The sequence below is a fragment of the Rhipicephalus microplus genome, chromosome 1 (genome assembly GCF_043290135.1).
Source record: "Rhipicephalus microplus isolate Deutch F79 chromosome 1, USDA_Rmic, whole genome shotgun sequence".
NCBI classification, from domain to species: domain Eukaryota; kingdom Metazoa; phylum Arthropoda; class Arachnida; order Ixodida; family Ixodidae; genus Rhipicephalus; species Rhipicephalus microplus.
Window position 1 is genome coordinate 157,492,366 of NC_134700.1, and position 25,842 is coordinate 157,518,207.

Here is a 25,842-nt window from a genome sequence, read left to right on the forward strand (position 1 = left end):
GATCGGGAACTGGAACGGGCCCTGCTTGGCGGTGCAGAGTCCTCGCGGTCTGTGCTGAACCAGCGTCTCTTGAGTATGCCAGTGGTTTTTGGTGTGCTGTGTTGGTGCGACAGCAGCGACCGGCCCTTTTGAGGGACGCGTTTGAGTTTCTTGGTGCACTCCGATGCCGCCGTGGGATGGCGTCCGCCGCACAGGGCACATTCCGGATCGCAAGTGTGGTCCTCAGGTGGGTCTCTTAGGCGACAGTTACTGCACGCCTTTGTCATTGGTGTGGGACAAACATCCGTCCTATGTCCCTGGCTCTTGCAGAGTTTACAGTACTGCCGTGTGGGTTGATAAGGCACGCACGGCATTTCGCCACCGTAATAATACACGAAGCGCGGCAGTATTGGTCCATCGAACGTGATCACTGCAGTTTGTGACTGTCCGAGCATGCGGGCTTGAACAATTGTCACTCCTTGAGTGCGCACTCGGAGATGGCTCAGAAGTTCAGCTTCTGGCGTTTCGCGTTCTAATCCATGTACCACTCCTTTCAGGTATCCAGCAGGAGTAGATATGTAGGTGTTCACGGGATAGTTGGTGCCATTGAGCTCCAGTGTCTTTATCTTCAAGATCCTTTCTGCTACATCTTCGTACGGAGTGCTTGCAATAATTATGTTTGATCCGTTGCGAAGGCGAAGCAGAAATTTGTGGCTGTTACAGGCCTCCGGGTCACCGCTCGCAAGTTCTATCGCTCGCGCAACCTGGTATGCTTTCAGTTCCTTCACAACTAACCCTGGTCTGGGCCGCATGATAATCTTCATATCGTTTTTGGGCAGCGGCGCCGCGCGCGTTCGTCGCCGGCCCCTTTCAGATGCTCTTCCGCGTTGCTCTTCTGCAAGCGTTCTAGCGCCGGAGCTGTTGCTCTCAGTTTCGCCTCGAGCAACGCTGTCATCACTCGCGGCGCGTTCTTGTTTTCTGATGCGTTTTCGCTGTCGCAATGACATAGCTACCTGCCACTGACCATTCTTGGCTTCGTCATCGCGTTCCTCCGCAGAGTCTTTTTCCTTGTTCTCGGCGTCGCTAGTAGATTCCCCTTGTAGCACCTCGTCAGGTGAAAGGAAATCTTCGTTGGCGTCCACCGCAGAGCTCACTTGGGTTTCGATGTCTTGGTCATCCATGTCCATAAGTGCCTGGGCTAGTTCCGGGTCGTTGTCCGTTGGGGTTCGGGCAGGTGCAACGCAACGCGTCGGCCGAGAGCTGGCTGCCAGGACTCCGCGTTCCGCTTCGCCGCGAGGCTTAGCGTGGCGGGTTGGCATGCTCTGCCGAAGGTCTTCACTTCCCAGAGGAAACCGGGATCGCTTGTCCAAAAAGGTGGTGTCAGCGTGTACCTGACGTCTTCCTGCACAATTCCCGTAGTTTTACTGGTAGTCACATGATTTTAACCGCTGCTAGGTACGATGATTGACGGAGCCGATGTGAATGCGTGTGCACTCCTCGGCGCCACCTGGCGGTCTCCCACAGTCGCCGAAGTTCACTAAAAAATGCTTCGCCTTTAAAAGTGAAAGAAAAGAAATAATACAATTTTTTAATAACTGAGGTGTAATCATCATATCCAATTTCATGTTATGACTACTCAAATATGTTTTTCATACATTCATGTTATGCCATACCAAGTTTGGTATTGATACCATTATCGAAATGGCCAGGAGAGCTAATAGTCATTGGCGGCTAGATAAGTAGATAGATACGCTCAAATTCGCCGAAGTTCGCTAAAAAATGCTTCGCCTTTAAAAGTGAAAGAAAAGAAATAATACAATTTTTGAATAACTGAGGTGTAATCATTAGATCCAATACTTCTGAAGTAAAAGAAGTGTAGTATGTAAATACTAAATGTAAGATTGTTTAGTAAAAATTGAGAGCTGACAAATGGCTCGGCAAGGTAATCTTCTTGTGTCACATAGAACTTCGCAAGGGGCCCCGCAGACGTCACTGTCACTGAGTCCTAATAAAGAAGCCCCAAAGGGCAAAATATTCGAAGTAGTAAGTGAAATTTACATTGTTTTTATTAAAATTTTGAATCATTTTTGTCCTTGTAAATGCGAAGCATTTCTTGGAGAATTTCGGCGACTTTGAGCGTATCTATGTATCTGTCTAACCGCTTACGTTTGGGTGCTCTCGTGGTCACCCCCTTAGTTTGGCGTGAACCAAAATTGGATAATTGATATGTGGGGTTTAACGTCCCAAAACCTTCATATGAATATGAGAGACGCCGTAGTGGAGGGCTCCGGAAATTTCGAACACCTGGGGTTCTTTGACGTGCCCCCAAATCTGAGCACACGGGCCTACAACATTTCCGCCTCCATCAGAAATGCAGCCGCTGCAGCCGGAATTCGATCCCGCAACCTGCGGGTCTGCAGCCGAGTACCTTAGCCACTAGACTACCGCGGTGGAGCATGAACCAAAACTAGCATGGTAGGGTAAGATGGTTTGACGAATATGACGCGCTGGTCAAGACATAAATATCGTCACAATCCCATCGCGTACCTCGTCAAACACTTCCCGCCAGACAGTGGCACATACTCACGGGGCGGGGGGGGGGTGCCGCTGGTAAGCGTCTAAGTGCCACAGGTGACTGACACTTATGCCCAGTTCACACTGAAACATCCGCTTTCTAGAGCGACCGAAATTCCCCTGCCGCCGAAACGCAGCGTTGTTCGCACTGGACGCGCTCCGCGCCGCCGAATATGCCTCTACTACGGGGCGAATGCGGGATGGATGCGCTGTCACCCGGCTGTTGTCGCGGCTCGCAAACGCTACTACGCTATCCGGTTGTGTATACTTCGACAATTCTCGTACGCAAGAAGCAAGAAAAAACAGTACGGCTTACTTTGCTGGCAAGTGGCTGTCTTGTAATGCACGAAGAGCAGAAAAATCACCGACGCCAGCGGCATTGGTGAGTTTGTTTAGCTCTGCAAGACCGCAACAAGCTCGGTCACGCCAACAGCAAGCTCGGTAACCTCTTTCACGAAATACGGAGGCGAAGTAGGCACAGAGTAGCTTAAACTCCCGTCGGTTTCGACATTCCGTTACGTGCACTGCGGCATAACAAGTGAGTAGGGCTTGGCCGCCATTTTTAAAAATTCCTTGACTAGCGCTGCTATTGGTCCGTGGTGACCGATTCGGCGGCAGACACCGCAAAAATTGGTCCGAGAGCCATCGGCGCGGAGAGGGCCCTTTCGGCAGAACTCATCGCCGCCGAACCGGATTCGGAGCACTTTCGGCAGCCGGAATGCTCAGTGTGAACGCGGCCTTAGTATCTACCAAGGAACGCCGAGAACAGAAGTGGGCAATTTTAACGCGCGAGCGTTAAGCAATACCCGACATCGGTAGCGTCGACCCAACGAAGGCATAGAATAAATGTCAGTGTTAAGAAAAAACCCGACATGGGCAGCGTTGGCCACCCGACGAATGCAAATAATAAATTACAGTGTTCCAGCAGGAATCGAAACCAAGCATTCTGCGTGGCAGTCAAGCATTCTACCACAGAGCTATGCCGGGTCTCGAAACTAGTTTTGAAATAGACGCTAATCTTCGTGAAACGTTAATGGCGGTTGCAGTGCTGCCTACCCAATTTTGTAAACATTACACTTGTACTCCTTTGATACAGCCGTGACGTTGGGTTAACCCCAATTGTGGTGAGGTGCCATGCGCTGAAACTGATTTTCGTAGCAGTGTCAAGGGCCAACATCTTCGCGAGCATCAGCGCTTCATATCAGCTTCTCGTGTTCCTAAAACACATTTTAATCTGACATCCTTGTGCAAGTGAAAAACTGGTCATATAAACATCTGCAACTCTTCAACACACATGTTCTCTTCAACATATTTCTCTGCGTGCAACATTTGTACATATATTTAGCATCATTTCATGGCGTGTCGCTCAATAAAAAAAATGCAACACAGTCACGTTCCCTTCACGTGCTTCGCATAAAGCTGATTATCGGGTACGTGGGATCTGCCTAATTTTTATTTTTAAAACAGTGGCATGTGAGAAGAAAAAGGTCGACATTTTCAGGTTTGTTACAGCTTGAGCACAGAGGCTACGGCACCAGACCAAACCTGTTTAAGTAGAAATTAAAAGGTGGTACACGGCATCGTAATTTTGGTACTCTTCAACCCATAGGTAGAAGAATAAGAAGCTAATAGGCGAACAATAATAAGCAGAATTGATCTCAATATTACACTTTATTAACCAATCTCTTGGAGTTGGTATAAGAAAACAACAAAAATGAAGGCTTGTGGCACACACAGTCTGAAGGATTGGCTGATGACCATCTAGTTTAAAATTTATGAAATATGTTGTCTTCTGGGTTGATGAACAAGAAATTGACGAAGAAAAGGAAAATATGGAACGTCATAATAAAAGATTAAATAAAATATAAATATGAGAAGGAATAGCCACAAAACATAAACGAAAGAATAGAAATTTTAAACGCTGCCTTTTCTCTGAGAGACGCAAAAATAGTTAGAACTAACAGACAAGAAAGGCAACAAAATTATTGCGCAAATAAATCATCCGATGCTCTTTTCGTCAGAGCATTACATTCACGCTCTCTATGAAAACCTCCAAATGAACCTATTTGAAATAGAACACTGGCTTATTCCTAGTTCTCTAAACGCGAACAAGATTGAAATATAAGTATTTCCTGTAAAAGACCTAGTACATATATATCTCCCATACAAAACTGATACCATTCTACAAGTTGAAAGCATTAAAAACTAGGAACGGTATATGACAGCTGTTTAGTGTGGCGAAACCACGTTCAATATATTGCTGCAAAGGGTGTTTGGGCAGTCGGCCTATCATGAAGGATGAGCAACAGGAGATCAGGAATGCACAGATTGATTGATATGTGGGGTTTAACGCCCCAAAACCACAATCTGATTATGAGAGACGCTGTAGTGAAGTGGTCCGGAAAGTTTGACCACCTGGTGTTCTTTTTAACGTGCTCCCAAAGCTGAGCACACGGGGCTTAGAACATTTCCGAATCCAATGGAGATGCAGCCGCCGCCGTCGGGATTCGATTCCGCGACCTGCGGGTCAGCAGCCGAGTACCTTAGCCACTAGACTACCGCGGTGGGGCAGGAATGCACAGAGCCTCGTTAATATTAACATATTGCATCTATGTCAAGCCGGTTTTGAAACTTGGATGCGCCCTATACTCCGGGGTGCCTCCCTATAAGCTGCGTCCTCTCGTTCTTCTGGAGAAGCAGGCACTAAGCATATGCTTAGAACTACCTAAATTTGTAGCAAATAACGTTTCATATAGGGAAGCTACAATTCCCTCACTACTCACCAGATTCAAAAATTGGCTGTGAAAACGTGCTTAAGGGCATTTGAGTCTCCTATAAGGCGTAAGGAAACAGTTTTCGTTGCGCAACCTGGTTGACTTTTTTATTGTCATTGGCCAAAGTTTCACACATCTCAACTAAAGTTCGTATGGTCGCTTCTCAACCCACTGTCCACGCAAATTTGAGAGGTTCTTCCAATTCGTAGCTCTACAAGGTATCTCCAAATATACTTTGATCACATTTTCGCTAATAGTGCTAAACACCTACCGAGTAATATGTTGAGAGCTGCATTACAGGACTACCAGCTAGGAATGCAAGAGCAGGTCACCATTGTGACGGACGCTTCATAGAGAGAAGAAAAGAGTACCATCGGTATATTCTGTCCTGTTCAAGACTGCATGGTCCTTTTCTTTCCAAATTCCAGATTTCACACCTATCTTTACTGCAGAATTTTAGCTGTAGAATTGGCCCTTCGAAAACTGCCATAATCAGTGAATTCCTCCGTAATAATAAGGGATCCTTTGTCGGTCTGCAGAGTGCTCACGGCATCCGGCGATTCGAAAGCACAAGGTGAATTCAACTCTCATGTACCGAATCACTTAACTCAGGTGCGATTAGTATGGGTGCCGGTGCATACAGGCGTAACTCTAAATGAAGCAGCTGATGCACTAGCGAGAGCGGCGTTAGACGGACCAGCTATCAATATTACCCCTACAACAGATTTTATAGTAGCGGTTAATATTCGGAAGGAAATGATGATGCGAGAATGCTCTACTTCATCTCTGAGAAATTCCCCGGAGTTCAACCTTCTATTGACACCTTTGAAACCTTCCTCATGTCAATACCGATGCCTGGAAGCTTTGATCACTCGATTGCGCTGTCGTATTCCTTCATTAAATCATTAGTTGTTTAGAGCAAGCTTTACTCCCTCCCTGCGTTGTTCTTTTTGATGAGAAGAGGAAACTGTGAAAACACTTTTTCATCTCTTGTTAAATAAATAAGAAGGGTATCACCAGAAATACCACTACGAATTCTTGGATTAGCTTTGACAATGACAAATTTACTATCCCTAGGTGCATACCCTTGGGTACAGCAACGGGAAAGTGTGCGAAGCCATGCAAGATTTTATTGAACAGTCGAAGAGATTTACTCAATAACTTCAACACCAAAAGGTTCTCAGTTAACCAATGTAGGCTACAGGAAACGTTTCTTTGATATTAATCATTTATTTTTTGTTCAGCAGAAACTATTTTATCAATGTTTTTCTCAAGAATAGTTTGCAAAAAATTAATATTGTGGTATAATTTTTCGCTGGTATTTTAAAATATATAATCCTTTTTTGTTAAGCTAACCGATTCTTGGCCGATCCCCCAGAATGAATGGTTGGTTAGTTGGTTCCTCAACATCTTGCCTTGCCTTTTCAATTGATTCACTTCTTGAAAGGAAGGGCTGAATTCATTAGGTCATATAGGTAATAATTTAAAGGTGTTGGATTGTTTAAGAAACAAAAAAACCTTGCAAACGATAACAGAATAAACACATGCAAAGAGAAAAGTTTATACATTAAACAACTGAATTTATCTATGTTTAACATTCTGTTCTTTTTGTGTCGCAACGTTAGGATCTACGTCTTTATCTACATCTACCGTCTTTATAAGTGTTTATTCCTATTGACCGAGTGTTGCACACCTTTGTGTGTTGTGTCATGCAGTGTACTTGTTCCGAAGGTCGCTTATATTACAGGCAACCCTGACGCACATTTATAGTGCGGCCACTAAGGCGGCTTCCGGCAGGTAACTGAAGAACAAACAAAAACGTACAAATTTTACTTCTACTTTTGATCGAAACAACAACAAAAGGAGAAACGGAAAAGGTATCAAAGAAGAAGAAGAAGACGTTTCTTTCGCTGCCATGAGCCACTTTTTAGGCGACCAAACGAAACAAAACAATGAGTGGAAAACAACCTCGTCATCACCTGATGGACCAAAGATGCCGGTGAGTGCTCATGGAACTCCTACAGGGCCAATCAGTGCAGCTGAAGATGCTGCAACAGAGGACCTCAAGCCGGTGGGCCGTTCCTTTCTGTCACCAACCAAAACCATAGTGTCCCCGAGCCTCCAGCCTGTTGCTTCCGCTAAAGGCTTAGAGCCATCTGTCGACTCCAACGGGCCACCAAGAATAGTTCAGCCCCGCACATCGGAACCGGTAACCGTAGCTCCACCCCGTGCACTTGTGGAAGCTCCTGGGAAGCTCAACACGTACAAAAACTGGCGTGTAAGTATGCACACTGATTTTTGGCAGCATAACGTACTTTGAATGCAGAACACGACAGGACACGTATGAGGAGGCATTGGTGTACACTTCTATGACAAGCCCTTCTGCGAAATTATAATAAGTAGAGAAAGAAGTAGGTAAGAAAAAGTTGGCAACGCGTTCGCAGCGGAAAGCAACAACTTATGCACTTGTTCGACAGACGCGCAACTGTTGTAGAGACGTGAAGACCTGTGCTACGTGTAGACTTGTGCGGCGGCCTTCATTGATTCAGGTATATATAGAAATAGCAGTTTTAGAATATATTGGCACTGTGCCCTAAATGGTCTGTCCATTTCAGTGCCCCATATTATTTTCAATCCGACAAGCACAAGGGGGGGTGAAAGTCTGCCAGCACGTGGAGACATCCCATGCTGGCGGAATAATATATGCTTTGCATGTTTTGGAGAATGTCCACTACAGACGATCAGTTGCGTTTTCTGACGACTACATTAAAAAGTGACACAGGACCCGTTTAGCATTCATGCTTACAGTTCTGTATGTGCGAGTATCGACAAACTATTTAAAGTACTGAACACGAGGTGGCGGTGACCTACGGCGCTTCATGCCGCAAACATGCGACGTAATCTCATCTACCACTAAATGCAATTTTCTGCCCACCTGAAATCGCTACAGCTGCAGAACTTTATCCCGTGGCTGCTACATGCAATCCTTCTGGACATTAAAAGTGGTACACTCTTTACAAATCCTGGCTGGAATACACGCCTGCAGGGAGGAAATCCAGTCAAATTACGGTTGCTTCTATATATATGTACACACTCAGTTTGTTACGTGGCTCCGTAGCCATGTCTCTGAGGTGGCGGCGCTGTTTAGAGTGGCCTTCAGAATAACCGTAACAGAAATTATCCAGAATTTTAAGTCATATTTTTCCTGGCTAGGCATGACCTGCCATAACGCGTGACAGCCCGTAGGGCAGCCTATTTGTATGCGGCCTTAATCAGGTTGTTGAAGAAAAGCAAACTAATTAGAAAACGGGCACTAGCAGATTCGCACAAAGCTGTGACATTAACCTACAAATTAGACACATCACTGGAATCTAACTCGCAACCGCATGCATTCAAAGCACACACCTTACCCATAGCATCATATCACCGCATGGTTGATTGTAGTTTTGCGGGGGTATACATCAACCAGTGCAGTACGAAACGCCATTCCAAGGAACGGCGTTAGAAAAAACTAGTTCCTTTTGGGAAGACCGAAGGAACGCCGCCGTTTCATTCCGAATACGTGAACTGTAACGGCAGCGCGTTACATATATGACGGAATGTCAGGGAGAATGACGATCTTTTATAAACGTTCTACGGCTTGCAACTGGCGCACGCGCGCACGCAGCACACCACGCAGAGCAGGTAATTTTATTATTTTCATTTATTTGATACTGTCAACCCCGTGCTTGGGGTCATTACAGGGAGGGTGTCACATAATACATAGTATTCACACAATAAAGCAGTATTGAATAACACATAGGACTAACAGATGAATAATTATCATCAGGAAAAGAAGGAACAAACAGCAGTGACTATGCCAAATAAAAATCGAGAAACAAATGCTTGCACCAGAAGTTAGCAACTATCACTGCATAGGAAGCTGTCTAAAGCGTCTTTAAAGTTGAATGGCGTCGTTTGTTGCACAACCAAATCAGGTAATCTATTCCACATTTCCATTACCTCTGAAAAAAAAGGAGTAGCGGAGAGCATTCGTGCGTGTGAAATTGCGTTGAATAGCTCTGAGCTCTGCTATCATTACGACAATCACATTGCCTTCCAGGTGGCTGAAGATATTTACACAGTCTCTTGACCCCTCTTTCTTTCCTACGCATGAGCACCAAAATCTTTAAATCGAGAACAATAACGTAAACGAGGTGACGTAGATTTACAAGGGTATTGCATATAGTTAGTTGGCACCTAAGTATATCTTATTCGTGGAGAGAAACTCAACAGGAGGTACAAAAGGAGGGCAGACAAGAGAGGACGGCCTTGTGAACCATTTCGTTCCTCGTTCCCAGTTTCATTGTTCGAACCACTGCAATCTTGCACTTCATAGAACACGATTTCCACTTGACATTTCAGGTACCTGCATCATCTGGTCTTTCACCATTGCCCCTTCCCGGAGATGAGCCGACCACCAAAGTCACGCAAGGTGGCCAGCCAGTTCCCGATGGCGGTCGCAAAGTTGGTGGTTTTAAGATGACAAACTCCAGGGACGTCGCTATCGAACGTGCCATGGAAGCAACGCCTGCCACCCACAAAGACTGGGTGCCGTTTATACACCTCTACTTCTGCGTGCTTTTTATAATCGTCATGATCCTCGTTCTTTATTTAGCTATCGCCATTAAGCAGGGTTCCGAGGTGACGACGTCGGCTCCCACCAATCTGCCGAGCTACTACTCCGCGAGGCCATTGCCGAACGTCACCGGCGACGAGTATCAGCACACAGGAGAAGAAGGCTTAACGTTGAAATCCGAAGTGGCGCCTGTAAGTGTTGTGGTCGTTGTGGAAGAAGGAGACGAAGCTAGCGTCAGGTTTGTCAGTGACGATAAGGACAATCATGATGTAATGACGCAACTGAGACAAAAGAACCAGGAGGCCACAGCCACAGTATCTGAGAAAAATGTGACAGACGTTCATGACACCGAGCCAGAGTTGAAAAGCTTCGAAACTCTGATGCCACGTCTCTGTCCCGAGTTTGAAAGTACAGCCACCAAAACCCATTCGAACGTAGAGTTGATTCATGTGGCCGATGGCAACACGAGTCTCTCTTAGGGGATGCTAAGTCAGCCATTTCAACCAGACGTCGTGCTTTTTTTTACCAAAAGTACCCCGCTATCTCATTTACTGATTCGACCATTTCAAAAAAAACGTTCTGCTTCGGGTGATTCTGAAAGTTACCGGTTGCTAAAGGACCGTTACTTTGCAAAATACAGCACCGACAGTGTTTAGAGACGAGAACCGGAGAATCGCTTGTATTGTTTATTTGTACACGTCCTATACTTCAACAGCTCTCTCAAATCAGCGCTGAGATCACATGTTGTCGTGATGAACACCTATATGTGTTACCTAATCAGCACCTTCATGGTTTCAAGAACTTATAGGAATTTTCTGGTGTCGAATCGCACCTCTCTTTATTCTATCATACTGAAATTTCGAAAGCTGGCGATTTCATTTATTAGCTTCGCAACTGCACCTCGAAGATTTCCGCAGTTTGTTGATTTCGAAGTTGAATGCATACCGAATGTTGGCGGGCAGAACCATCTCGTTACGTTAATTTCAGATTTATATTTCATTGTTGAGGGACCTGGGTAAGCAAAAAAAAACAAGAATAAAAGATGGATGAAGAAAGCCGCCTCACGCGCGTCCAGTTTTTTCCATGCACTGGTGTTTGCTACGCTGGGGCAAGCTATATGGATAAAAAGAGCGAACTGTTAAGGAGCGTCATCTAAGAATACGTATTGACGCCTCTTTTTGTCATTGAAAGACGCATAGGCGAGTTGCTGCAGCCCTTATCACCATGGAATCGCTGAGCATGGCATCTGTGCTCCTAGCATGACGCTGATAAGTCCGTTGAGAAAGCCTACGAAGTCCTGTAGAAGACATTAGGGGACACTTTGTGGCAAGGACCACACGTTGAATAGTTGGCTAAGCAGGGTACATTGGAGTCATTGTTGGCAAACGTTGTGTTATAGATCTGATATGTAAAGATAGTATCCGATTTAGAATTAAATTCGCGTTTAATGGTAGAACAGAGATCACAAACATTGAGATCCCGCAGCCACACGGATCACATTTTATGGCCGCGGCATCCAATGATTCCAATCCGCAAGCCTGATTTGCCGTGCTAATATGAATAGTATCGCTTGTCTGAAGAAGTCGTAGCCCTGACATTTTCTGTGTATTCATTCATTCATTATCAGCCTGACTACGTCCACTGCAGGACAAAGGCCTCTCCCATGTTCCGCCAGTTAACCCGGTCCTGTGCTTGCTGCTGCCAATTTATACCAGCAAACTTCTTAATCTCATCTGCCCACCTAACCTTCTGTCTCCCCCTAACCCGCTTCCCTTCTCTGGGAATCCAGTCAGTTACCCTTAATGACCAGCGGTTATCCTGTCTACGCGCTACATGCCCTGCCCATGTCCATTTCTTCTTCTTGATTTCAGCTATGATATCCTTAACCCCCGTTTGTTCCCTAATCCACTCTGCTCTCTTCTTGTCTCTTAAGGTTACACCTACCATTTTTCTTTCCATTGCTCGCTGCGTCGTCCTCAATTTAAGCTGAACCCTCTTTCTAAGTCTCCAGGTTTCTGCTCCGTAGCTAAGTACCAGCAAGATACAGCTGTTATATACCTTCCTCTTGAGGGATAGTGGCAATCTACCTGTCATAATTTGAGAGTGCTTGCCGAATGTGCTCCACCCCATTCTTATTCTTCTAGTTACTTCAATCTCGTGGTTCGGCTCTGCGGTTATTACCTGCCCTAAGTAGACATAGTCTTTTACAACTTCAAGTGCACTATTACCTATCTCGAAGCGCTGCTCCTTGCCGAGGTTGTTGTACATTACTTTCGTTTTCTGCAGATCAATTTTAAGACCCACCTTTTTGTGTATTACTTAACGGAAATGGTGCAGCTTCATTATTAATATTTTGCTTTGTGGCCATACGTGCTTTGCATGCGCATGCTTACATATACCGAGCATTGATTGATTGATATGTGGCGTTTAACGTCCCAAAACCACCATATGATTATGAGAGACGCCGCAGTGGAGGGCTCCGGAAATTTCGACCACCTGGGGTTCTTTAACGTGCACCCAAATCTGAGCACACAAGCCTAAAACATTTCCGCCTCCATCGGCATATACCGAGCAGCTTACCTCAAATTATTAGGGCACAAGCTACCGCGCGGTGTTACAGTGCCCCGTAAATCTGAAAAATGTACTTTGATATTTGACACCATAACTCGGGCTAACACCCCAGGCTGTCGAAATTTCCGGTGGCGTGGTTTTGAGACGTTGAACCCTAACAAATATTCATGCTATAGAATTGAAGAGCTCGTTTCGCAGAAATTCTTCGGTCGGCATCAGTGTCTGCATGGGCGCCGTTGTTTGTGAGCAAAAAATCATCTTAAGCGCGGCCTAAAAATTCAAAGACGCAAATAAAATAAATTGTGGGTAGAAGTCAGGATCGTACATATGCCGCTTTCGTGGCAAGCAGGCGTTCTACCACACAGTCATGCGCCTGCTCAGATACACAGTTAAAGTAACTTCCTCTGCTTGGAAATGCAAGAAAAACAGCCTTCATGTTTTATGGACACGCGTCATACAGGCTTCAAACTGAAACTGGTAATATCGCAGTAATATTGCTTGGTAGAAGCGTACATTGCCATCGGCCGTCAGAACATGTCATCATAACCACTTAATGGTTTAGAGCCAGCCACCGATAACAAAACACACACACGCTACTGCGCAGATTCTCTTAGGACCATGTGGTGGCTCCATAGCAAGTTCGAAGAAATTTCACGTGCATAAGTGCTCGCGATCTAAAGCATGCCACCCGTTATACATAATGCAGCCATCTGTGAATGCTTCCTAGACACAAGCAGCTTTCACCTTTATGAATTACATTGCAGTAATCTACAATTTGAACTGTTTGTGTAACATCAAACAATTGAAGTACGCACTAAGTCGTTGAGGCACGCACTAGGGACAAGATATTGCTATCGCATCCAACACTTGAAGATGTAGATTAGGATCCCCCAACTTTCTCTCTCACGCGTATACCTTTTTCTTAATTTAAAAAAAAACACAGGTGATCCTTCCGTCAAAAGAATTGGTTTAGCCAGAAAATAAAATGTATCTTTTTAGAAGTAGTTGAATGTAGAGTTTCATCTTCAGTGACACCTATTTAGCATGACACTGCGTAAAAAGGAAAGAATTGGCAGATCCCACATACAGTGGAAATTGCTGATTTGCGAAGCACGAATGAGGAAGGTTGATATGTCACTTTAAAATCAGCACAGCATTACAAAGCGGGGGTAAATTATGCCGTATATGACTTTCATGTCATGATTATCACGTTTTTACGGGCCATTTATTTTCGTCATCAATCACGTCCTTTGATACGAAATTTGGTATATGTAGTGCTAGCGAAATGGCCGTGAGCGGGCTATGAGCATAGCTTATAGTCAAGTTTTACATGGCACGAATATCATTATTATCATTTTTGGACGTGTCACATACCTTCGTCGTCCATTAAAGTACCGTAATACTAAACTGTACCGTAATACTAATGTGAAGCTAGTGAAACGGCGGCGCGCACACGTAACATTGACGCGTGCGCACGCTGCGCGCCGGGACGCTACTCTAGCAAAATGCGAGAACTCCATAGTCCAACCACGGACGCCTGGAACGACGTTACCCGGACAGCACCGCGTCTGTTTAGCTTCGTAACGGAAGGACGCAAAGCGTGCTCAAACGCGCATGCGTCAAAGCAACGCAGCGTGCCGTGCGCCTGCGAGTATATGCCAGGCTAATCGGCGCCTGGCGTGGAGTCGCCGGCGTGACGCGACGAAACTAACGCCGACGTGCACGCGCGCCGGGTCACGTAGAAGTCTTTTGGCACCTTGAGTGTGGCACGAATCATGTTTTTACATGACACACATCTCATTATTATCATGTTTGTACCAGTCACATACCTTCGCCACACATTCAAGTGATGTAATACCAAATTTGGCATATACGAACCCAGCGAAACGGCCGCGAGCACATCATAAGTGTGGCATGTAGTCATGTTGTTACATGACACGCATGTCATGATTATCATGCTTGGACGTGTTAGTTACATGTCATCCGTTGACGTAACCTAATACCAAATTTGGTACATGTAAAGCTAGCGTAATGGCCGCGAGCGCATCATGGGCGTAGCATGTAGTCATGTTCTTACATAACACGCATCTCATGATTATCATGTTTGCATCAGTCACATACCTTCGTCATCCATTCCCGTCCCGTAATACCCAATTCGGTGCATGTGAACCTAGCGAAACGACCACGAGCGCATCATGAGTGTGGCATGTAGTCATGTTGTTACATGACATGCGTCTCATGATTATCATGTTTGCATCAGTCATATACCTTCGTCATCCATTCACGTCATGTAATACCAAATGTGGTGTATGTGAATAGGGAAAGGACAGCAAGTGTACCATGATCATGGAGCTAAGTCATGAATCATGACTTACATGGTTTAGATGACAAGCATGTCATGATTTCTACGTTAGGGTTTGTCACTTGTGTTCGCAGTGCAGTCATTTCATATCATGCCGATTTTGCAACATCTCATGTGAACGAAACCACCGCAAGAGCAACAAGACCATGAAATGTAAATCATGACATTCATGACATGACATGACAGTCATGTTATGACTAGACAGTTATACTCGCCATACAATCATGTTATGCCATGCCGAATTCTGTATTTATAGCACAAACGGAACGGCCAGGAGAGCTAAAAGCCGTAGGCGGATAGATAGATAGATAGATAGATAGATAGATAGATAGATAGATAGATAGATAGATAGATAGATAGATAGATAGATAGATAGATAGATAGATAGATAGATAGATAGATTTTTACATTGAACAAAGTATTGAACAGAGTCGAGCGTTGCGGTTGGTGGAGAAAGTGCAGCGACAGAGAAGTGTGTTGGGAGTGGGCGAAGGAGCCGACAGGTGCGTGTGCTGGGGCGAGCGTGCTGCGTGTGACGGTGAGAGTGACCTCAGGGTGCATCTGCGACAGAAGCGTGTGAGGGGAGCGTGATGTGAATGTGCAGCTGCGGCTTCACCCCCTTGGCAGAGCTCCAACAACTGTGACGAGGAGAACACGTCGCGGCACGTTCGTACAGACGCACGTACGTACGGCATGGCACGCGTGGGCCAAAAGCTGCTGCGCATTTAAAATTGAACACAAAAGGCACTAAAAACGGTGATGTTGTGTTTCTGACTTGCCTTCGTTCTTTTGAGCTGCCACTGTAAGACATCCATATATCATGAAACATAAACACAGAAGGCACTAAAAACGGTGATGTGTTTCTGACTTGCCTTCGTTCTTTTGAGCTGCCACTGTAAGACATCCATATATCATGAAACCCAGAGCACTTTGAATCAGATGAGATTGATAATAACACCGTAGTATAGCAGTGCTACTACATATGTCGGAAGTTTCATTGTTGAATACAAAAGGGGTGGGTGGAATTCCCCAGATGAGCTCTAGAATATCTGTCGAACATTATGTAAAACTGCTATGATGCTTCTGGCCATTTGCTTTCGACAGAGGCGCCAGCGTGGCAGCGCGTTTCTTTCTTCAACTAAACCCGTTACCACACCATCGACCATTTTTGGTTCCGTAGTTGTCCACCGCCACTCCCACCAGTGTCCTCAATATCACTAGAATTGAAAAAATCGCAGCATATGCATAGCGTGAATGATAATGAGTGGGGTGAAGCGTTCATTCGTCCGTGTGTCCGAACGTGCGAGTGGGCTGATGGACGCATGGATGGACGGACGAACGGAAGCATGGATGGACAAACGCATTAGCGGACGTTCTTCCAGCACCCGCGTCGACGCCTGTTTCAACCGGGTGAACGCCTTGAGCACCACTGCTGCTTCGCATCCCATCACGGTTTCCTTCAGGGAGATGGTGAAAATTTTTCCACTTTCTCGCTATAATGTTACGTGCACCGACCCGCCCAACTGTCGATTCAAACGCATGTACGGGGGTATCGTTTCATTGTTCTTTTTGCTGCCTAAACGATATTGACTTATAACGAAAATGTGAATTTAATGCTTGTCAAAAGAGATATACCAGATAAGAATGAAAGAATAACGACGTACATTTAAAACACATTGACTCATCTTTACATATTAGTGTTAGCACGACTACTTCCACTTTCAATCACTCGAGCCCACTGTGTCGTGTCGCAATTGTGTACGTAACTTTGCGTTTAAATACAGATCATCGCCACCTCACTAACTAATACTTTTATGAACTTTATATGGCGAAGCAGACAGCCTACTAGTGAGCACATGCGAGAAACCGGGTTTGTTCTACATCAGTGCTACAATGTTTATGTGCAGATATCACGCGTACTGTTAAGGGGAACACTAGCGTAGCCGCCATACTTGGATTTAAATCTTGCAAAATCACAGTGGCTCAAGTTTACGTAAAACCACCGGTGATCGAGAGTTTCACTCCTTTTGCCAGACTTGGGCCATGCATGAACATTTTTTTTATCGACGCGCTGTTCGAGGGTCAGGAAATGAACGGTGCCCCTTGTAGTGTTTCATCTAATAGTGGACCGCTCTTGCTGTAAATTTGGGTGCTTTGTTATTGCAATATATGCCATTGAATTATTCACTACAATATCAATAAGAACCAACACACAGTGATACCAGTATTCTACATATATACATCACAAGTAGAAGGAGGGAGGGGGGGGGAAGCCACTGTTCTGGCTCAGTTTGTAGAGCATCGGACGCGTTATTTCAAGGTTGTAGGTTCGGTCTCTTCCAACGACAAGTCATTTTTGTCCACTTCTCTTTCTCCCCATTCGCATTGATGTGACAACTTATAAGATACCCTCTACATTCATTGACCTGTCGTATTTCTCAATAATACTGCGTCTATCAAAAACAAAAACAAGCTTGTAAGTTGGCACTTCTAAACCACGATATCAAAAACACGTTTATCAATTATTTATCAATTAACTCATTTGATACGATGCAAAGACACTTTACCGGGTGACGACTGAATCTAAACTTTGCTGTAAGCTTTGAAGATCAGTGTACATGTCTACGCTCAGAAAATATCGCTTGTTTTTTGTAGTTGTCCGGTCCCGCCCAATGCGCTGAAACAACACGTCAAAAGTACACATTAAAAACTGCCGCATCTACGTTTTTATTGCTGTTGTTGGCAGGATATTACGTATGTACAAGTATGCTCCTCGCCGTTGGGTCTGGCTATAAATGAAAGACGTGGATCTATCTCTTCAGCTTTAGCCTGGTTATATACCCAGAGAGGTCGCAGATGGGTTGTTCGTCCGTCGTAGTGCTGCAGCGGCTGCCTCGCTCACTTGCTTGCGCGTCACACTGAGGAAGATTTGCTCTAGTGAAGTGTCGGTGATATAGAAGTCCTGCAGCTTGAAGTGCTTCTTTATCCTTGCCATGCGGGTGAACATCTCGCTCCAGAGCATCTGAATCCGGGATACCCGGAACTCAAGCAGTCCCTGCACTCCAGAAAAGAAGCGATGCGGCTCTTTGAGGTTCGATACTATTGGCACAAAAGTGCTCCCGTTTCTGATTTTGTGTCAATGACCCATTCGTTACACGCCTAACAATTGCCTAGCACAGGTTGTGCCGAGATATCTCGGAAAGTTCTCGAATGATTTAGAATCCTGCGATAAGATTACGCGCACATTGCTAATGATAGAGTTTATCCTAGGATTAATGCAGCAACCAACAAGGCTCCGGGCATATTTCAGGTCACAAGCATAAATGCCGACCTGCTTTACAGGCATTTATGCTTGTGAATTCAAAATACATTATGGTTGTGCACCGTGTCGAAGGCATAACGCCGCCGATATTTCCTCGCGAGCATACGTCGATCCCAAACCCGACATTGATGTCGACCAGTGACATTGATGTCGACCAGAAACCTCGGTTTTCATGACACATAGTGCACAGCAGTGTAAACGCTACTCATTTCTATGGGTCGCGTGCCCCCTTCTGGCATTTGTGTACATGAAATGTCGCTACCATCGATTGCATACCAGGCGTCTGCCACTAGCTCCTTCGCTTCCTCCGTTGCCGCCGCAACAAAGTGATCCTGCTACCCTTCCCCTAGTTCTCTTTTACTTCACTGTACGCCTTACAGCTAATTAGATCACTAGACGATCGATGAGTTTGCGCGCCGTTACGCATTCAGTATCAATATTTTTCTTGGCACAAGTTCACCAATTATTGTTTTTTCCAACGTCACAATCACGTGGCATTATCTGATTCATACAATCTTTAAAAGCGCTCCTTCATGACAAAATGGTTTTTAAAGAATATGAAATATAAAACAACGCATTTTCGTTAGAAGCATTTTGTATTGCGCGGCAGAATCTTAAAATTGCATTAGGGGTCAAAACGTGCAATTTTACAATGTACGCAGCTGCGCCAGTACCCGTGCAACCTTACAGACTTATTATCAGGTATTTCGGAAAATTTAAAATAAAATAAATATGTCGTAGAAGGCACTTCGAAGCAGAGTTTGCTGTAGGCATTCTAGGATACTTTGGAACAGTCAGTCATACACCTTCAAGTATTTATTTCCTGGAAGTGTGGTTGAAGCGAAGCTATACGGCGTTCTCCAGCTTTTCTGCATGAACGCATGTACAGCTGTCAGCACCTTTAACTTGAACGCTCCGGCACATGTCCTCAGCTTGCTTGGACTGAGATCAACGCCACCAAGCGTTGAAAATGATATGTTTGCTGCAGCTAAGGACAGGTGTAGCGCGCGAATGTTTCACTGAGCTTCATCGATTTACCAAGTCCCGGATCACTCGCCAGCGGCCCGCAGACGCCTCGGCTCATAGGCGGCTACGTCACATGCACGTGATCTTAAAGTCCCGAACGAGCCCGATCGGCCTCGGGCCATCTGCGCGCTTCATGCTGGCTGCATCCGCTGTGGCATCTGCTATGCCAGGCTATGCCGTCTGCTGCCTCCATAGCTGTGACAGAGGCCACAACGCCGACCCCATTCCCACCTAAGCAGCAGTTAGGTAGTGAATAATACCTATTTATGCTGTGATGCAACTTACTGTAAGTGAACTACTCGAGCACGTGTGCATCATTGACCAGTCCAGTAGTTCTACCGCTGTTTCTATTAGCGAGTATAACGCATGTTTGCCCGACTTTCGAGAATACGCACATCCTCGACGTGGCTCAGAACACCGATGACAAGAACTGTGTGCGCACACAATGCGAAATCCAGAAACATGCAGGAAGCGGACAGGAAAGCAAAGAGAGAGCAAGAGCACGTCAAACATTTCTGTGTCTAGCTTAAGGTGGCCGCACTGGCATGCGCCCCGCGCAGTCGGCTGCCAGCTGCCTGAAAGAAAACGTTTGGACGGTTCGGGGCCGCCCGCAGGCCGCCAGGCATGCGAAAAAGTGAACATGCGCCCGAGCGATCCCGGACCAGTGGGCGGAGATTCCAGTTCGTCCTCAAGAAAAACGAATGCGGCGCTGGCGTCCGGGGCCGTACGCAGCCGTCCGGGATGTGTAAATCGATTAAGCTCACTATTACCTTGCTGTTTTCAGTCTGCCTGACCAGCGGGTCGAATGCATTCACTTCACATTCTGTTTTCGCCACGTTTCGCTCGTGTCTCTGTTATCTAGTGCACCCATGGCGTTCGTTGTCTTATATTTTTCTCGACAATGAACCATTGCGTGCGACAGGTCACGCACTTTTCGTGCTGGAAAGAATGCCATGGGCATGTGATAACGTGGCCACGAGCGATACGTGGCGAAAATGGCATGCTGAGTGCATTCGACCCGCTGGTCAGGCAGACTGGAAACAGAAATTTACTAGTGAAACAGACGCGCGCTGCATCTATCCTTAACTGCAGGAAGCATATCACTTTCAACGCTTGGTGACGTTGACTTCTAAGCGAGTCGAGGCCACGCGTCGGAGCGTTCAGATTAAAGGTGCTGAGGGCTGTACAAGCGTGATAGGGTAGTTTGTGGTCCTTAAGTTTCATCCTTGACTACCTTGCTACGAAGTTCCGCAAGAGTTCCACGCACATATTTTTTGTACTCATAGAGAATGTCAAGCGGAACCTTATTCTGACGGTGGCATAGCCACAACAAATTAGGTTTACCAATTTTATGCTCTCATCCTCGTCACCACGATCACAATGAAATGGCGGCAAGTTCTCCTTGTACAGTTCACTTGAGCCCGCATGAAATTAGAAGTGGGGCTCCTTAGTGTCTAGCAATCCCAACATAAATGACTAGGAGCTTGAAAGGGTAACTCTAGACATTGTTTTAACGAAACTTGCCTCGTAGCTGTGCATAAGCTCCACGTCTTGGAAATTCTTCCTGACTTCCCGGGACACATCTCGCTGATACAAGATGTCTTGTTTGCGGTCCGGGTATGTTTTCACGGTGATAGTGTAGCCCAGGCCGAACTTTTGTTTCAGGTGTGCCAGCGAACCCAGTCACTGCAGCCTTCCGTCTCCAAGAATGGCAATGCGATTGCATAGAAACTCCACATCTGCGAGGCTACAGATGACAGAGTTCAGAGCCCATTATTCATTACAGCGAAACAAGAATATTGCTTCGTAAATATACAGAAAAGTCACAGTTTCGCCGCAAGAGGGAATCAGTGAATGAAATATCAGCAAATTAGACTGTCATAGGAAAACAGCCTAACCACTCGCTTAGTTACTAAGCATGGGTGCTACAGTAAACGAGGTGACCTTCGTGTGGTCTGTGGCTTCAATGCCCTGCGCGTCTATGTAGGGCGTGTTACCACCACCTTGCGGGTGGTAGCGAATAAGCCTCTGCCACGGCTTAATCCTCTTCGCAGTGTATTGTGAGGGCAGCTCAGAACTGGCAATTGCTCCATGTGTGCAGTTCTATTTGTGCCCTACGTTATATCTACTTAGCGAGTTTTGAACAGATCGTCTTTTTAGTCCGCCAACACAAAATGCTTCCCTGAAGCTTCGACAGCAACTGTGGTGTCTCGTAATTGTTTTTCGCATTGTAGGTAAAACGAATATTTGGGCTTCATTTCAGTTTACATTAAATAAGTTTGTGCACGGCCTTAAAAAGAAAAGAAGAGAAAGGGCTAGTGGCCCATTGTTAAAAACACTCGCTATATTGAACCACAGAAACCCGCAGGCAGAGCTTAGCCGCAGAAAAAAAAATATTTTTATTTATTACTAAAGCAAAAGGCATATACGTCATCAAACATGAAACTTCAACAGCGTCCCGCGTTGGCAGTGTCAAGACGATTCCTACAAAAATATAACCACGCGATGACGTCACACGTGATGGGTCCAATCCCCCATAGGGTTAAGTTTAGGAAACTCTATGCATTCCCACCTAAGTTCCTTGGCGAGCATAATGTCCGAGATCACCCACATTTTGTCATTATGACTTAACTAGGTCATCGAATGGTGCCGTCATTGCATGACATCATCGTTTGGGCAAAGGTGGGTCAATCATGGAGGCAGTGTTAAACCAGGTGGGTGGCTCCCATCTTTGAGGCAGTGCATAACTGCGTTTAGTGCGCTAATCACTTGGCGGGCGGTGGGACTGGTTTAATTAATTGACTGAGAAGAAAAAGATTGCTTCTGCCTTTCTGTAGGGCCAGCTGTATACATAAAGGACGCCGTGAACGATTTCCTTTCTGTGCGCAAGCTGTGGATGAAGCCGGATTTCGCAACATCGCCAGCTGCACAAGTTAATTCTATTCACCTTAAGTTCGTCGGCAAGAATACTTAAAATAATTTCGGTGACATTTTCGCCGGCGTTTTGCTGACATCATTTCTGTGAGAAAAAAAACGACTTCGAAAAAAATCGCTGAACGCTGGCGCAAAGCGCTTCCGTTTTCAAAGATGTTGACTTTCGTTGGTTAGTCTACTCGATTTCGCCATGTATGGGTTAGCTCGAGTCTCTTACCTGTGAGATGAGAGCACAATGAAAATCTTTGTGCGCCTCTGCAGGGAGCTGATGTAGTTGACGATTCGCTTCCGTGAAAGGATTCCTATTCCGGAGTAAGGCTCGTCCAGCAGGAGCATCCTCGGCATGCCGATGAGCGACACGCACAGGCACAGCTTGCGCCGGTTCCCTGCGCTGCACATGCACGGGGCAGTAACGCATGTAGGCACCTGCACACTTTCATAAGCAGGCTTAGTGCTATGTTAAAGACATATTCTTCACCAGTCGGGAAGTTGCGAGTCGAGCCGCTCTGTCTATATTGTTTCTTAAGGAAACAATAAATTAATGAGGTGCTTTTGGCCAAACTATTGGGCACGAAAAACAATAGATTTCAGTCTGCAGTCGGACGAAAATTTCACGAGGTCGGCTGCATTTAAAAAGAAACAGCTTGGAGAACGCTTGAGCCTCGCTCTCAAAAGAACAACGCGATAGGCAAACTGGATTCCCCTGACCACTGCCTTCTCAAACGCTGTGCTAGCAGTGTGGCAGTTTGGGCTAGCTGGTATGACATGACGATAGCTTTAGCGTGAGAACAGAACGACAAAAAAGAGACAAGAAGGGCACGAAGGACACGAGCGCTCGTGTCCTTCTTGTCGCTTTGTCGTCGTTGTGTTCTCGCGCTATAACTATCGTCGTGCTGTGCTAGCATCGGTTCTCGGCTCATGCCAGAACCATGCTATAAGAAAATGAATGACTATGCGTGTAACGTTGGCTGATTCAAAGTATCCTTTAAGGTATACAGCCAGTTCAGTTGTTGGACCTCCATTACGCCATAAATTATGCCTCTTGCAAACATAGAAGGGCCCACTATGCTTCCGTAAAGCGACACGCGAACCTACGCAGCTGTATATTCGCTTCGTATTCACGCACTCGGCTGTTCGCGTTTCACTTTATGCCACTAGTAAATATATTGGCCACATACTGCGCCATATTTAGGGGCTGTAAATATTGGAATAATTCAATTTTCAGAGATCAATGCAGCTTACACAAAGGAATTACGAATTTCCCCTGAATAGTTGGCAAGCTGTATCATTCATTACAGAACAGGATCACCCAAATTTGTTCCAACACCTCATGTCTTGCTACCAGCTGCAAAAAGGCACTTTGATCACAGCCCTAATTTAGCCGGCATACTGACCTACATTTTCCCAATTATAGGTTATGCACATTAACTTGGCTGAAAGTAAGCTTCGCTTCTCTCTAATTCACGAAACAGAGTGGCAGAAGTGTAAATACAACTGAATATGTATGCGCAGTAACAATGAAGTTCAGGTAAAGGGCCAGTGGCAGAAAAATTAACTAGATATTTAGTGTTGTGACGGGCAGATAGAAAAAAGCGTCGCAGAAGAAACCTGCAGGAAGGAAACAGGCAGTGTCATGATTGGCTGAACAGTATGATCTTATGTTTACGCCAATTATTGCTTGTTTCACCGAAATCCATGTGTCCGCATCGGAGTCGGTGGTGCCTTCGTGTATTGTGAGGTGAAAATTGGCATTTTACGACCGTAAGAATTCAAGATACAGGCAAATAACTAATATACGATCTTCGGTATGAGTGAACATAGAAACCCGGCCTGCTGCATAGCAGGCAGATGTTCTACCATTGCAGTGCTAATGTCATTTTCGTAAGAAAAAGCTATAAGTATTTAGAGAGAGGAGTCTTCTTAACGCATGTAATATATTGCATCTGAATTGTAGAATAACTTCGAGATGCGAATCCCGGCTGCGGCGGCTGCATTTCCGATAGAGGCGGAAATGTTGTAGGCCCGTGTACTCAGATTTGGGTGAACGTTAAAGAACCCCAGGTGGTCTAAATTTCCGGAGCCCTCCACTACGGCGTCTTTCATAATTATATAGTGGTTTTGGGACGTTAAACCCCACATATCAATCAATCAATAACTTCGAGGTGTCTAAATATTTGACTTGCGCAGCGAGCGAGTGGTTTACACCAGTGAACCCAGCACAGAGTGTGCAGCTCGGCAGGTACACTCGCCACCTCATACAAACGCATACCGGCACATTAATTTAAAAAAGAATGAAGGATTAGATTTAGTGGAAATTTCACAGCGGCACTTGCAGTTCCATTTACCTTCAAACAGAATATGTTACGACCACAAATGTTCCTTTTCTTGCGGTGCAACTGAATGCGATCAGCGCAGAGCCCAGTTAAGCTGTCGCATTCTGCTCTTGATGTTGAAGCTCAAGCAACGCCCAAGTTTTTATTTCTTTCTAAGAGCGTGAGTACTCGACCACGTGACGTAAGTATAACACAATCGAGTGCCGTATTTTGCGAAAATTGTGCCTACCTATACGTGCCGACTAGATGATCTCCGATGTCATTCAGATTGAAAATCTCCAGCAACGCCTCCACGTATTCTCCGGTGATCGGAATCCCACGCAACCGGATGTACAGCATCAATGTCTCGATGCCCGTCAGAGCATCCAGCAGGGCGTTGATTTGCGGGCAGTAGCCGAGGTGGCTCTGAAACTGTTGGCACGAGAAATAGCGTGAGTGACTTTGACGCACAAACCCACATTCTTGAACGTACATCTGCATAGCGCTGTTCAACGATAGTTGCGAAGCAAACGGATGAAGTTATGTGCCCTGAATACTAAATTACTGCAAGTGTGCTATGCCTTAGTGCAAATAAAACGAAAAAAACGCATCAACTGCCGTAGGCCAGTTGATGCGTTTCAAGTAATATTTTTACTAGAATAAAGGTGCATATGAAAAACTTCATAAAAGTGAAGGAAGGAAGTTTGGAGAGCTTGTTTTTGTTAACACGAAAATATGTAATCCCTAGGTCCCTCCACTGGCGTGTTTCTGTCATGAAGGTGATGTTATGAAAATAATGTACTGACACATTTCAAAAAAGAAATGACAGCATATGACCGGGATGAATGATAGAGAATGGGGCGAAGCTGGATCTGCACACCACTGCCGCTTCGCTTGGGCCTCCCGTTGTCGTACGCTGGGATCTTGTCGGCACTGCCTCACAGCTTCACGGCACGCTTCTGCCTCACGCACTCGCACATCGGGGTTCTGTCTCCGAGCGCGAGCCGCCGCCGCCTTGCGCGCACGCCGCTCTGCAACCTTGCCCATCCGCCGACCTTCTCAAAACGCACGTGTGCCAAAACGGCTTTTGCTTTGCTACACCACGCCCCCTAGCGTACGGCACCGCCGACAAACACGCGATCGCTAGCGTCTTCGTGTAACGTCATTCCTATTTTCTCGCGCGCTCGCACATCGCGCCTTGCGCGTATGATACTTTTTTCGGCAAACCATGAATCATCCACTGGCCGCGTCCATCCGTCGTCTGGCTGTCTGTGTTTCTGACGCATACAAGGAAGAATGAACGGACGCATGTACGAATCTATGAACGGACGGACGCATGGATGTACGCGCGAGAGGATGGATGGGCGCAT

The 25,842-nt window shown here is 45.8% G+C and overlaps 1 pseudogene; it reads right to left on the reverse strand.

Moving 5' to 3' along the window:
• Positions 1–17,589: 17,589 nt before the first annotated feature.
• The window catches only part of LOC142765859 (phospholipid-transporting ATPase ABCA3-like), a 91,633-nt pseudogene continuing 83,380 nt past the window's right edge, over positions 17,590–25,842 (reverse strand).